The 13098-nt window shown below is 33.9% G+C and overlaps 1 pseudogene; it reads right to left on the bottom strand.

The window, feature by feature from the left end:
* LOC120148937 overlaps positions 1-13098 on the bottom strand; it is a 39265-nt pseudogene that overhangs the window by 19280 nt on the left and 6887 nt on the right.

Here is a 13098-nt window from a genome sequence, read left to right on the forward strand (position 1 = left end):
CTAATAAAGCTTTCATCTTTGAAAAGAGAATATATCATATTTGAAGACAAAATCTATCATCTTTGAAGAGTGTAGATGTAGATATGTCAAACTCAGCAAATTAATTAGGAGAGTAGAGTATGTTCTGATTTGACTCTTGAAACCTATCATAAGGAGGATTTATCCTAATTCCTTTCATGTCTCTATATCTAATTGGATATTGAACAAAGCCATTCAGACCATATCATGTCGAGATGTTTAACAACAACCTATTATTCAATCTTAGTTGGCTCCACTAGTTTCTTGTTGTTAAAATTTTTAGCTTCCCTTCTGTGGAAAGAGATCTTCATCATATCTTACTTTTAACCTTGGGGTTGAAGAAGACAAACTTCATATTGGATTCATAAATGGAAACACCATATGATCTCAACATTGGTTAAGCATTATAATCACTGGTTCGTAAAACATTTGACAACACATTCATCCTTTCCTGTGGCTTTTGTCCAGATGTTCGTAAAACATTTGACAATACATTCATCCTTTCCTGTGGCTTCTGCACAGATTTTTGGTCAATGAAGCTCTTTCATAGTTCTCAAAACTTTTATATGATGTCACAAGACCACTTGAGAACAAAACTCGATGAGAATACAAGTGAGATATTGGTGTGTTTCATGACCAAAACTAGGTCAAATTCGTGAAATATGCTAGTGATGAATTGAATAAGAGACACTAACTGATCTTGATATCATCTTGGGCAAGGGAAAAGTGTTATACCGATCACGTTTTCTTTCATAATGGTAGTTGTAGGAAGTAGAAACATATCAGCTATATGAACCATGTACAAAAGGAGGTCCAGGAAATTATTGTTGTTGTAGATGAAACACATATGATAAAACAAATAGATGAAAACTCAGTTCATCCTGACTGGCAATGATAACCCCAGTAACAACGGGAATAAGGGTAATATACGTAAGTTGAGCCTCTTTATTCAATGTCATCAAGTAAACAAAAACTGATGTGTAAAACAGCTTCGTAACCCCAACAGTATGGTTGAAACTAACTGCCAGGAATCTCAAAGAAATATTTTCAATCATCACCGACACACAGAATAAAAAAATTCAAAGTCGAGATTTTGAGGAACTGAACCCTAGATCAAATGGTCTGCCTAGGGACCATCTTTATTCATGCAACCGTGATGTAGTTTAACAAAGAACATGTTGTCATGTGACACATGGTTAAGAAGATTGGGTATTTGAAACCATACTTGTTGAGTAAATATTTGTTCAACATCAGAACCCTAATACAACTATTTAATGAACGAAGCAATTATGTATAGTCAGCTTGACTGCCACTGCTTCTCCATTTTTATTCTTCATACCTTTCTATCTCATTGGAAATATTTTGCTAAAGTCAATGATCTTTCCATAAGATAATATGGATCTTCAGCATGTCCCAACATTGGCTAATACAAACGTTCAAAATATTCTAACATTCTTTATTATGATTGAAAGGGGTTTTAGCATGCCCTAACATTGACTAATACAAATGTTCAAAATGTGTCAATATTCATGATTATGATTGAAATAGGCTTTCAGCATGCTCCATCATTTTCTTCTTATTAATCTGAGCCTTCAATATACCCCACATATTCATACTGATGTGGGTCTTCAAAATGCCCCACATGGATCATTTCTGTTTGAAATGTCCTTAAGAATGCCCCAACATTTGCTTTACAGATGTTAAAAATGTGTTCAGCATTACTTCTTGCTGAGATGAGCCTCCAAGAATACCCAAATATTCATATTGTTGTGAGCTTTCAAAATGCCCCAACATTCTATTTCTGGTTGAAATGGGCCTACAAGAATTGGGCCTTCAAAATGGATCTGTCTAAATTGGGCCTTCAAAATACCCCAACATTCTAAATTGTAAGGCTTACTCTCAATGTTTGTTTGATTTGAATCTCATAATCCCCATGAAGTTCAATTTTGCTAATGCCCCATTGAGGGTACTCGTGATCTGTACACAAATCTGCTAATCTTGAATGCTCTCATTATGATGTCATTAAACATCGGTGTTGTTCAGTAGCTTAAAGATTTTCATGTTGTTGCAATAATCATTTAAGAAGTAATCAATCCTTCTGACAGAAATGTCTGAGATATGTGCCTCTTCTGAATGAGGTGACTATTTTCTGGATTTTGAGGGATCTAGTCGGACAGGGTGGTATAAATCACTTGGTAATCCATTCCAGGCCGACACAATGGCTTATCATCTTTCGGTTTTAAGAAACATGTTCCCCAGGAGTATCAATGTTCTGTCTCTTTTCTCTGGGATCAGTAGTGCAGAGGTTACCCTCTACCAGCTCGGCATACATTTGAAGAAAAATGTGCAAGAACTGAATGGTGATTGGTTAGAGCAATTGATGAGTAGATTTGGCGGATTCGACCCTGTTGTCGGTGGTATCTCGTATAACAACCTTACTGGAAGAAATAAACATCACAGGGATGGACTCGAGGATTTTTATTGGTGCCTTGCAATGACTGCTACAACAACTGTCTTTTCTACTGCTCCAAGATACACGCCTCCATATCCTACTCTTCCCAAACCATGGAAAAAATTAGTTGATGGTAAAACTGGTTATCTCAACTTTCAGAATCTTGTAACCAATGTTACTCCATATGAAAGGGCTACAAGTGTAGAATCTGTTCCGATGTCTTATTTTGTGCCTATAAGTTCTCCACTTCAAGTTCAGCAATCTTTTGAAGGACATAATGGATATAATCTTGACAAGGAAAATGATCAACATGGAAGAAGTAGCAATAATGTATCAAGACTTGAGCCAGCATCATAGTATAACCAGAGTGCAGATGGTGGACTTGTTCATTCCCATAATACACCTTAATGGGACTTATAGCTCTGTGATGTAATCTTCTAGAGAACATGGATTGATGGCTGGGGAAAATAATTTGTCTGGTGATGTTTATCGCCCCCAGCATGAGATAAGTGATAATCTTTCTTGATGAATTACTAATAATGTCATAGGAGAGCGTCACTTACAAATTCAATTCTCCAAACTTTCTGGCTTCTTGAACCACTTGCTTTCAAGAGATGTGAAATGTTTCATCATTATGTCCTCGTTCATTCTTTTTCTTCAATTGAGGTATAATATGCAACAACTTGCTTCAATGACTTTCCTCATTTGAGACTGCCCTGTTTGAAAATGTTTTTTCTTCTTCTTTATTAAAGAATGAAAGAATTTTGTAAAATGTTGCCTATCACAGGTTCACAATAGAATCAAATCATAAGCATGAGTTTAATGAATATCAAATAAATCAACTACACTTTTAAATCAAAAAATTATAGTCCTATGGCAAGTGTCAAAATTATTGACTGATTTAAGGCTTATGTTGATTCTGGTAAAGTAAGGTCTCTTCAGGTTAGTCCATCATATATGTCTCTTTGAGCTTCCACTATCTTGAAGGAATGGTTGTTATGCTCATCTCATAGAGATACTTCTTGGTTCCAGAATCTCAGGAATGTCTTTGGGATGTGCGGTGCTTCATTAAGAGCTTAAGATCGTCTCTTATGTCGTTGTTGCACCATTTGATATTCGAGCCGCCTTTTCAGGTTTTTAACTCGAATCCTCCTTTGGTTTCAAGATGTTATTAAAAAAATTTACATCTTGAACCCCCCCTTTTATCATTTTTCATATCATGCATTAAAGATTTTAAAAACCAATTTTTGCAAATAAAAATCAATCCTGAAAAGCGGAATGAAATCTGAAGATAACCTCTTTCACATAGAAATCCATGTATGATTAGAATGGACTTTTCAGGTACGTAACGTAGGCCAGGGCTTATGGTTACGAAAGAAATGGATAAAAAGGCCCAAACAAGTGTTTAAGGGTAATTGAACCAAGGATCAATTCATTATGATGCCTTCAATCTTGTCTTGCTTGACTTGGATCTGCTTTGCTGGGAGGTTTTCCATAAGATTCATTCATCTCCAGCATTTCTTGTACTTCTTGTTGAATATGAATCTGTGAACTTATTGCACTTGATCAACCTTGTAACTTGAGGCTCAATGAGTCACCCATCTTGATTCAATTTTTTCCTTTTTTCCTTTTTTTCTTGTTCCTTTTTTTATTTCTTCTTTTTTTCCTTTTTTTTCTTTTTGTTTTTTTTTCTGATGAATGAGTATACGACTCCAATTGCTTTGAGAACCTCCTTTTCCTCTTGCATTTCAAAAATTCTTTCGTTATTCTTGAATGGATTGATCTTCAAGCACTTGGTATTTGATCTACCTTGTGGTATCAAAACTCTCTTCATTTCATGACGATTTGCCTTCGTAATTGAAAATTTTTATTCCTTTGAGCAGATATCCTTCTTCTAGCCCCCCCCCCCAATGTAGAGGGTGGTCCTTGGTTAAGGTTGAATCAGAAAAAAAATAGTATAGGCTCAAAAGGGGACAACAAGGGAAATATATATATATATATACATATATTTGAAAGGATAAATGAAACAATATCGTTCGTCATCTCATACACAGAAGCCTTTGTAAAAAGAGGTATCCCCAAGTGGATGAATATTCAAGATTAATCTTTATTTACATAAAAATGTAATTAATGCATGATATAATTATTCAAATCAATCTATCTTCCTTTTTTTCCTTCTTACTTCAAGTATGCCCCAATTACTCGAAATTATCTTTGATAAGTTGGTCAATGATGCCTCATCTCATCATTTCTTGCATGAAAATTCATGGGTAATTGAAAGTTTGGTTCTTTTGAGGTTTTTTTGGTTTCACCAATAAAATGATGATTTTGTATTTGGAAGGACAAAGGTGTGACTTTTGAAGTCATGTGTATGGTGTAAGGTTATCAACCAACTCTACACAAGAAAGTAAACATTTGAATTTGGTGTCTCAAAAACATGTAGAGACATGACTTCAGAGTCTCAGATAAATGTATGGTCAAGATTTGGTTTTAGTAAGGGTCAAGTAATTGGCATTGGATGGGATATGGAATGTATAATTTTACCACTTACCAAAGATCTATAGTTCTTGAAAAAGGATATTTAATATACTTGATACTTAAAAATTTCAAGATTAAAATTTGATTCCTTGCTCATAACCATAAAAGCAACACAAGTTTATTTATTGCACACCAAGACAGAGAAATGAACAAACGACAAGTTCAAACAAGATGCTGAAAATAGAAAGTACTACAGTGGTAAATATTAACTCCCACTTGTTTGTTTATTATGCATCATTACTCCTCTAATCTTGGGTATGTAACAGGATCAGAGTCTTTGTCCTCATTTGCCCCCTATTTCTTGATCATTTCTCTTATCTGGGGTCGTTTGGATGATTCCTCAGGTGTACCAATCTCTACTCCTTTTTTAGCAGCTTTGTGGTCAGATCTTATCTCCTCGTTTATCAGTTGGAATTTGGGCTCAAAACAATTATTATTGGTGACAATAGCTTTGTCCCGGTTTTGAACACGTATTCCAGCTGTGATTGGCGTAGTATTCATCATGTTCTCTAAACTGCCCAAGTTTCATTTATCCTCAGGAAGTCTGATATGGGTATTTGAGATGTTTTTATGGTTGCATCTTCCCAGCTTATTTTTAAACCTATGGGCCAATCTCGGATTACATTTATGGAAGCCCTTTTGCTTTGATTTCCTTTCTCATTTTCTTGCGCCCGATATTCTTCGCATGATTTGGTCACATTAATCTCTGTTGAGGCAACGATTTCTGAGCATTGAACCTTAACCCCTTCTTTTACCTTGCATTTTTGAATTGTTTGCTCTAAAGGATCTTGGAAATTTCCCTCAAGGTTACCAGGAACCTTAGCTGAACAATTTGGAATTCCAGTCTGGTTTATCCAAGGAACCTCCTTATAGGTCCAATTCTCATTTGGAGGCCAATGTGGCTGAACAAGTTGTGGAGTAGTTAATCTGGCTGAGAGCATTTTTTAATGTATTTTTTCACTTGAAAAGTGGAAGGGAGGAAATTGAAAACCCTGTACATTCTTTTTCTTCTTTATCAGCCTTTGACCCTTTTCTATGCCCCTTTTCTTTGGGTAAAGCTTATTTCTTACAACGGAATTTTTTTCTTTCATTGATTCTTCATTCACCATTAATTCACCAATGCCTCTTGGGACCAAATCTTGAAGTTGTCTTGAATTACCATACTCACTAATAGATTCTTGATCATCAGACACTATCACGTCGAACTCATCATTATCATTCAGAACCTCATTCATAGCCTTCATAGCGGGATCCTCTAAGGTTTCCCTCCATGGATCATATCATTCATCATGTCCATTAACATGGTCATTTTTTCTTTTGAATCAACCTGAAACCTTTTTGCATGATCGGTCATTTCTTATTGAGTCTTGATAAGTTGATCTTGTAGTTTCTCAATTCTACCAACCCTTGCTAAAATCTCATTCATGGCTATTATCCCTCTTTAGGAAGATCAAGTTAGCTCCACTTTGATTTCAAAAATCTGTCATGGAATTCTCCACGAATTATTCCACGTTGTCATGATTAAATGCATATAAAATAGTTCAAAACAAAATGTAATTATACAAAGATGCAAATGCAAAAATGAAAATGTAAATACAAACGTAAAAATGCAAAGATGTAAATGCATGTATGAAAAGGTGTTACTCAAGAGTGATCATCTTAGAACAGATTTCATTGAACATAAAAGTTTCCATGTATCAAACAAAACTTTTACATGTAGGGGACAACTTTCAGTCCTAACTTCAACAAAACTTTACATATATGGGATAACTTTCCCTTCTAACTTCTCTAAAGCCAAGTTAGTTTCCATTCATACTTAAAAGTTGAGTTATCAGTCTGCTTCAATTCCTTACTGCAGCTTCTTCCATGACATTCTCTTTTTCCTTCATCTTCTGTGTCAATTCTCGGAGTTGCTCATTTTCCCTTGTAAGAGAGCCTTTGTGTTCAAGAAGTTCTTGGACAAGATCTTCATATATGTTTCAGTTCTTTTTCAGTTTAATGAGCCATGTTATCCACTATTCTGGGGTGTTTCTTATGCCAGCATTTTGAAATGCTTGACTGATTTTCTGGAAATCTTCATGCATGGTTTCCATTTCTTTGCTTAATTTTTTGTTTTGATCCTTCAAATAACATGCTTGAGCTTCATAAAAACCTTTTTTATTCTGAATGCCCTGACTGATACTCTTACCATAGAATGCTTTTGGTATCAATCTAACAGGATCTTTGTGGAATACTTTTGGTATTAATATAACATGATCTTTATGTGCATAGCTTGTTTCTATCCTCGGAGTTTCCTCAAGATGTATTTCCTTGACTGCGTCATATTTTGTTTGATCATAAAACTTTTTGTCCATTTATGAATTCTTTCCAATTTGATGAACAATCTTTCAAGTCAACACCTTTTGGTTATGCCATGATCATGCAATGCAAACAAAAGAAATTGATATAAACAAGTTAGAGCAAAATAAAATGTATGAAAAATAAAAATGAGAAATGAAAAAATAAATTGGTTAGTACCAATTAATGGAAAGAAAAGATTCTATCTATCATGGTATATAATATATCCTAACCTCATGCTTTTAAGTTCCATGCTTTGTTTGGAAAAATTAACCTAACCGCATGATTACTAGTTCGCATGCATTTATTTAGAAGAAAAAATAAAATAAAATATTGAAAGCTAAATCTTATTTCTCCTTTGTGAACACCTATGAACAGGGTTTCAGTATTATCTTAGATCAGGATAATTTCTAAGGTTTATTATATGCATGGTTTCAGTTCTAAGAGTAAAGGTACTCGAACTGTCCTTGTTGATGCCCCTTTGGGCTGCCAAACCCTCAATCCTAGTCCATCATAGACTTAAGCGGATCGAGTTCAATTCGAGGGGACACATTTCTCTATGCCTGACACGGAGAATAAATTCTCACGAAGACATAGAGCATATGAACCCCGAAAGCTACTTGCTAGATCTGACACGGAGAATAAATTCTCACGAAGACGTCGCTTTCACTCCCACTTAAAAGGGACAAATCTCAATTATAGAGATTATGTTTATGCAATGCAAGTGTTGTGTGTGAGGAGAAATTTTCAAACCTTTGACAAACAATTAAATAATGAAATTTAATACTTGAAAATAAAACAAAATAAAGAAGAATATATATATATATATATATATATATATATATATATATATATATATATAATAGTATAAAAACTATAAGTATAAAAAAATTTGAAAGAAAAGAATTATAAATTAAATAAATATGAATTTCTAATTTCTAATTGATAGAGAGAATTTATAATTAATTTTAAAGCTTGACCAGGTCCCCAGCGGAGTCACCAAGCTTTTGTAACCAGTTTTCGTCCGGGCACGAAATTTTACTTGGCGGGAAGATAATGTGGATAAAAATGATTTTGACTTAAAAAATGTTTTGGGAGTCGCCATTGACCTTTTTGGGTTAGGTAGGTCGAATACCTAAAAATTATCCTTTAAAAGAGTTTTTAAGAAAACATCAGTTAAAAGATAAACTTGTCTGCATTTAACCAAAAATTCATTCTTTTTAGAAATAAAAAGGGATTCGTGGTCGATTACGTTTGGGGAATGATTAGCACCCCCACAACGCCCAAAATTGGTACCTGTCGATTATAAATTGTCTCTAATAATAGAATTTAAGAATTCAAATATGAATTTAATTTACATTAGTGTTATTTCAAATTTAATATGATATTTCTAAGGAAAAAATATTAAATATATATATATATATATATATTTAGGGTTTTGTAAATAGGACATTTATTTATTTATAAATATCAGAAAATAACATCTAGTTGCTTTAAGACTGCGTTTTCTTTAATATTAATAAATAAATAAATATTAATAAAAATATAATAATTTTCCTAAAAAATAATGAATTAAATATATATATATATATATATATATATATATTTATAAGCAGGATATTTATTTATTTTTAATATATCAGAATAAGACATCTAGTTGCTTTAAGATTGTCATTTCTTAATATTTGGAAAATAAATAAATATTAAAAATAATAATTTTCCTAAGAAAATAATTTAAATAAAACAATATGTATTTTCTGGTTTTTATAAGTAGGATATTTATTTATTTTTAAAATATCAAAATAGAACATCTAGTTGCTTTAAAACTGTCCTTTTATTTAATATTAAAAATAAATAAATATTATTATTTAATTAAATATATATTTATATGACTAAGATGAAAATAATAATAATTAAAGTAATAATTTAAACATATAGAAAGTAATAATAAAAACAAAATAAAATTGCAAATAAATAATGATCAAAATAAAAGAAATTAAAATTAATAATATTAAAATATAAAGTATTAAAATTAAAGATACTAATTCGAAATATTATGAAAGATAATGGTTAATAGTGTAATTTAACCTAATTAATTCATTCGGGATATAAATATGAATTAATAAAATTATGATGGACTAAAATGGGTATTTACCCTAAATATTTAAACATATATAAATTAGGGACTAAAATATAGTAAAATAAAATGCGAGAACAAAATTAAAATAATTAAAAGTATGAAACAAGTGACCAAAATGGAAGTTTACGAATTTTGAGTGGCTGCGGAGATGATTTTCCCAAAAGGGAAATTACAGACACACCCCTCTCCCAAAACGACGTCGTATGGGGAAGGGTATTTAAACCCTTTTACTCGACCCCTTAAGGGCCAAATCCCTCATTTTTCTTTTTTTTTTTCTCTCTATCTCCAATATGAGAGTTCTCTCCCTTCTCTCTAAATTTATGTCATCGGCCACCGTGCTCCGGCGACGATGGCCACCACCGGCCACCATTCACGGTGGCCGAAATTTACAAACCGACCCCAAATTAAAGCCCCAGTTACCCTAAACACAAATCCAAACTTGTTTTCCCCTAAAAACTCACTGAAACCGCTAGATCTAAACGTTTTACCTTCGAAAAACTTGATGACGGTTGATTTTCTCGGTAAGTTTCTTTCGGTATTCCATTGTTTTTATTCTCTGTGGTTGGCTGCCGTTGTTGGTTGTGCTTGCTGTTGGTCTCTGTCTTGTTGTCGTCGTCTCTTCCTCCGTTCTTGCTCTCTGTTTTATTTTGCATGGAAGGTGATGGCTTTATAGCCTCTACGGGCGATGGCCTCGGACCGGTCACAAGGGCTCTTTTTTGATGAGTCACCAAACTATGGTGGTGACTCACCATAGCCTTCAACATGGGCAGTTGGTGTGGTGCTTCTGGAGACTTCCAAAAGGTGTCGTGGCAGCAGCAACGTCGGTAGCAACTGGTTGGACCACCTGGCAGTGGAAACGTCGACAGCGACGGCTGGAAGCAGAGGTGGCACCGCGTGGTCTTCTAGAAGCATCAGGAAACCCTACAAGGGTTAGGGTTTCTCGGGTCTGGTGCGTCTGGACCAACTCGTTTGGGCCTTTGGGTTATTGGGTTGATTCCAGTTGGGCCACTGGGTTGTAAATAGCCTGGAAATGTAAAAAATATTATTTAATAATAATGATAATAATAAAATAAAAATAAATAAATAAATATAAATGGGTAAAAAACTAGTGTCTACAGGTCTGTTGCAATCACAAGAAACTTTTGGACTGCAGCAATTTTGTATAGGCTAGCTAACTTCTTATTTTATTTGTTTTCCTCTTCCTCCAAAGTTAAACGTGCAATAATCACTTGGCAGTTAACATCCAGCCATTTCTGGCAGTTTTGAGAATCATACTCATAACTTAGAAAACAGAATTCAGAATCAAAGCCAGAATTTTGTTGGTCCACGCAAGAGAAGTAACATGCAACATTACCTAAATCTAAATCATCTAAAATGGTCATAGCAAAGAACTCAAGGTTTAGCTCAGATTGTTCATGTTAACATCATTTAGAAAATGGTATCCAGCAGTTTTGGAGTTCAGGCACTTCCAGGCGTATGACTTCCAGAAACTTAGGGTAGCATGAAAATGGAAATAAAAAGGATTTAAGAGTTAACATACATCCTTTTAATGACCAAAAATTATTTTGGGCATTAACACGTGGCAAAGGGTTTCAATTTACCTGCATGTTTCCGATCAAAAGTGCCATAAGGATAAGCCCAAAGATTGCTATTGCTATGGAAAAGAGAACCTCTCCTGAATATGTGCTGATTTCAAGGCCCTGAACAAGTGTACTGCACAAAATGAAATGAACTTTTATCATTTAATGCAACACCCCGGAGTGCGATAAAAGAATCTAATAGAAACTATACGAAAATCAATCGTCAAAAACGACGACAGACAAGCAGAAAATTTCTTTTATCCTGCAAGAACCAACCACATATATTAGCCTGAATTACCGGCTCAAGCATCCTCCAAAGACATGGAAAAACTTAAAAAATTAGACATACTAATGTTCAGCATGTACCATGTGCAACAGTCAACCCAAATCCGAGTATTCTTGGTAGCTTATTAACAGAGGTCATGATTTACTACAAACATAAAATAGATAAGACAATAAAAATGTGTGCATACATGTGTTGTGTATCGAAGAGAAAGTTTAGACCTTAGATTCTGTAAAACCCAACAGAGACAGAAACAGAATTTCGGGAAAAAATGTTGGATGAATTAATCTCAGATTTTATAGCTCGTGTGTAGATCCCATAATTGAATGGTGCATCATCATCTTCAAGAGCACATTGACTATCAAGTTCTTTGATTCTCACCCTTCGCCATTCTGGAAAACCTTGCATATGCCTGTTGCCGCAGTACAATAAATCTATGTTGCACTTTCCACTTTCTTCACAAGCAATTCACCACCATGTATCTTTACGTTCTATTGCCAGTAAGTACCAAACGGCCCGACTATCTGCATTTTCTATATCGAACTTGTCAAACATGTCTAGTGTTGTATATCAAATAGACCAATGCAACCAATTTGAAGAAGAAAAAGAACAACTTTTAGCCACTTTCATATTCTATAATTTACCTTATGTTATTGATCATGGATGCCCAAGCCGGGTTCTATGGTAGCACATGAGGTATATGAAGATACATAACTAACAAATATATATAATTCATTACCTTGAATAAAAATAATATTTTTTATTATTTCGGGTCGGGTCGGATAGGATTCGGATTTTATTTCAAAAAGCCGAGATGGTTCTGTCAGGTGGAGGGTATATATTATCCGGGTCGGGTCGGATTTCGGATGGAGGAGTCATTGTTCTCGGGTCGAGTCGGGTGGACCAAAAATCCGACCCGACCCATGCCCATCCCTAGGAACACAAATTTTTGTTTATGATTTACAATTGAACAAGTCATGTTGTCAAATATAGTTACATTTTCATATGCAGATTGTGGTAGAGATGATGACAGAAAATCCATATCAAGATATTGTGTTTTCTATGATATTGGAGTTCGAAGAAACAACAGTCTGTTTCACGATCAACTGCTGAATTAGAATATTGTAGTCTTGCTGATACTACACCAGAAGTGATGTGGATTAGAGTTATGACGACATATATGGGGATAACAGTTGAAGACCCACCCATTATTTGGTGTGACAACACAAGTACGGGGACACTCGCAAGAAACCCAATATTACATATTAAGACCAAACATGTAAATCTTAATCTGCGTAAAAAAACTTATCTCAGATATTGTAAGTAAATTATTACCTGTTCAGTGTTAAATTACATATATATTGACAAAATCTTTGACTGTTCAACAATTTAAAAGATTTCGACGACAATCATATGTGATGGATATTGAAGAAATCAAGTTGAAAAAAGCATGATGAATATTAAAAATAGAGTCATCATTTTGTTGTTAACAGAATTAATGAATTTCTTAGATATAATCAATCTGAAGGTCGTTGAATTGGTTAAAAATTTGTTTTACTTTCACTCTATAAATGAAATAAATTGAGGCGCTCTATATTTCTATTTCTCAATTTGATATTTATTTTTTTATCCATTAATTAATTGATCTCAATAATTGAATATAATTATTATCTCTGCAGATTTTGGGTTCGAACATAATATATATAAAGATGTTTGAATATATATTGTCAGATAGTTGAGTCTCTCGAGC

Source organism: Hibiscus syriacus, unplaced genomic scaffold, assembly GCF_006381635.1.
Source record: "Hibiscus syriacus cultivar Baekdansim isolate YM2019G1 unplaced genomic scaffold, ASM638163v2 tig00110988_pilon, whole genome shotgun sequence".
Taxonomy (NCBI): Eukaryota; Viridiplantae; Streptophyta; class Magnoliopsida; order Malvales; family Malvaceae; genus Hibiscus; species Hibiscus syriacus.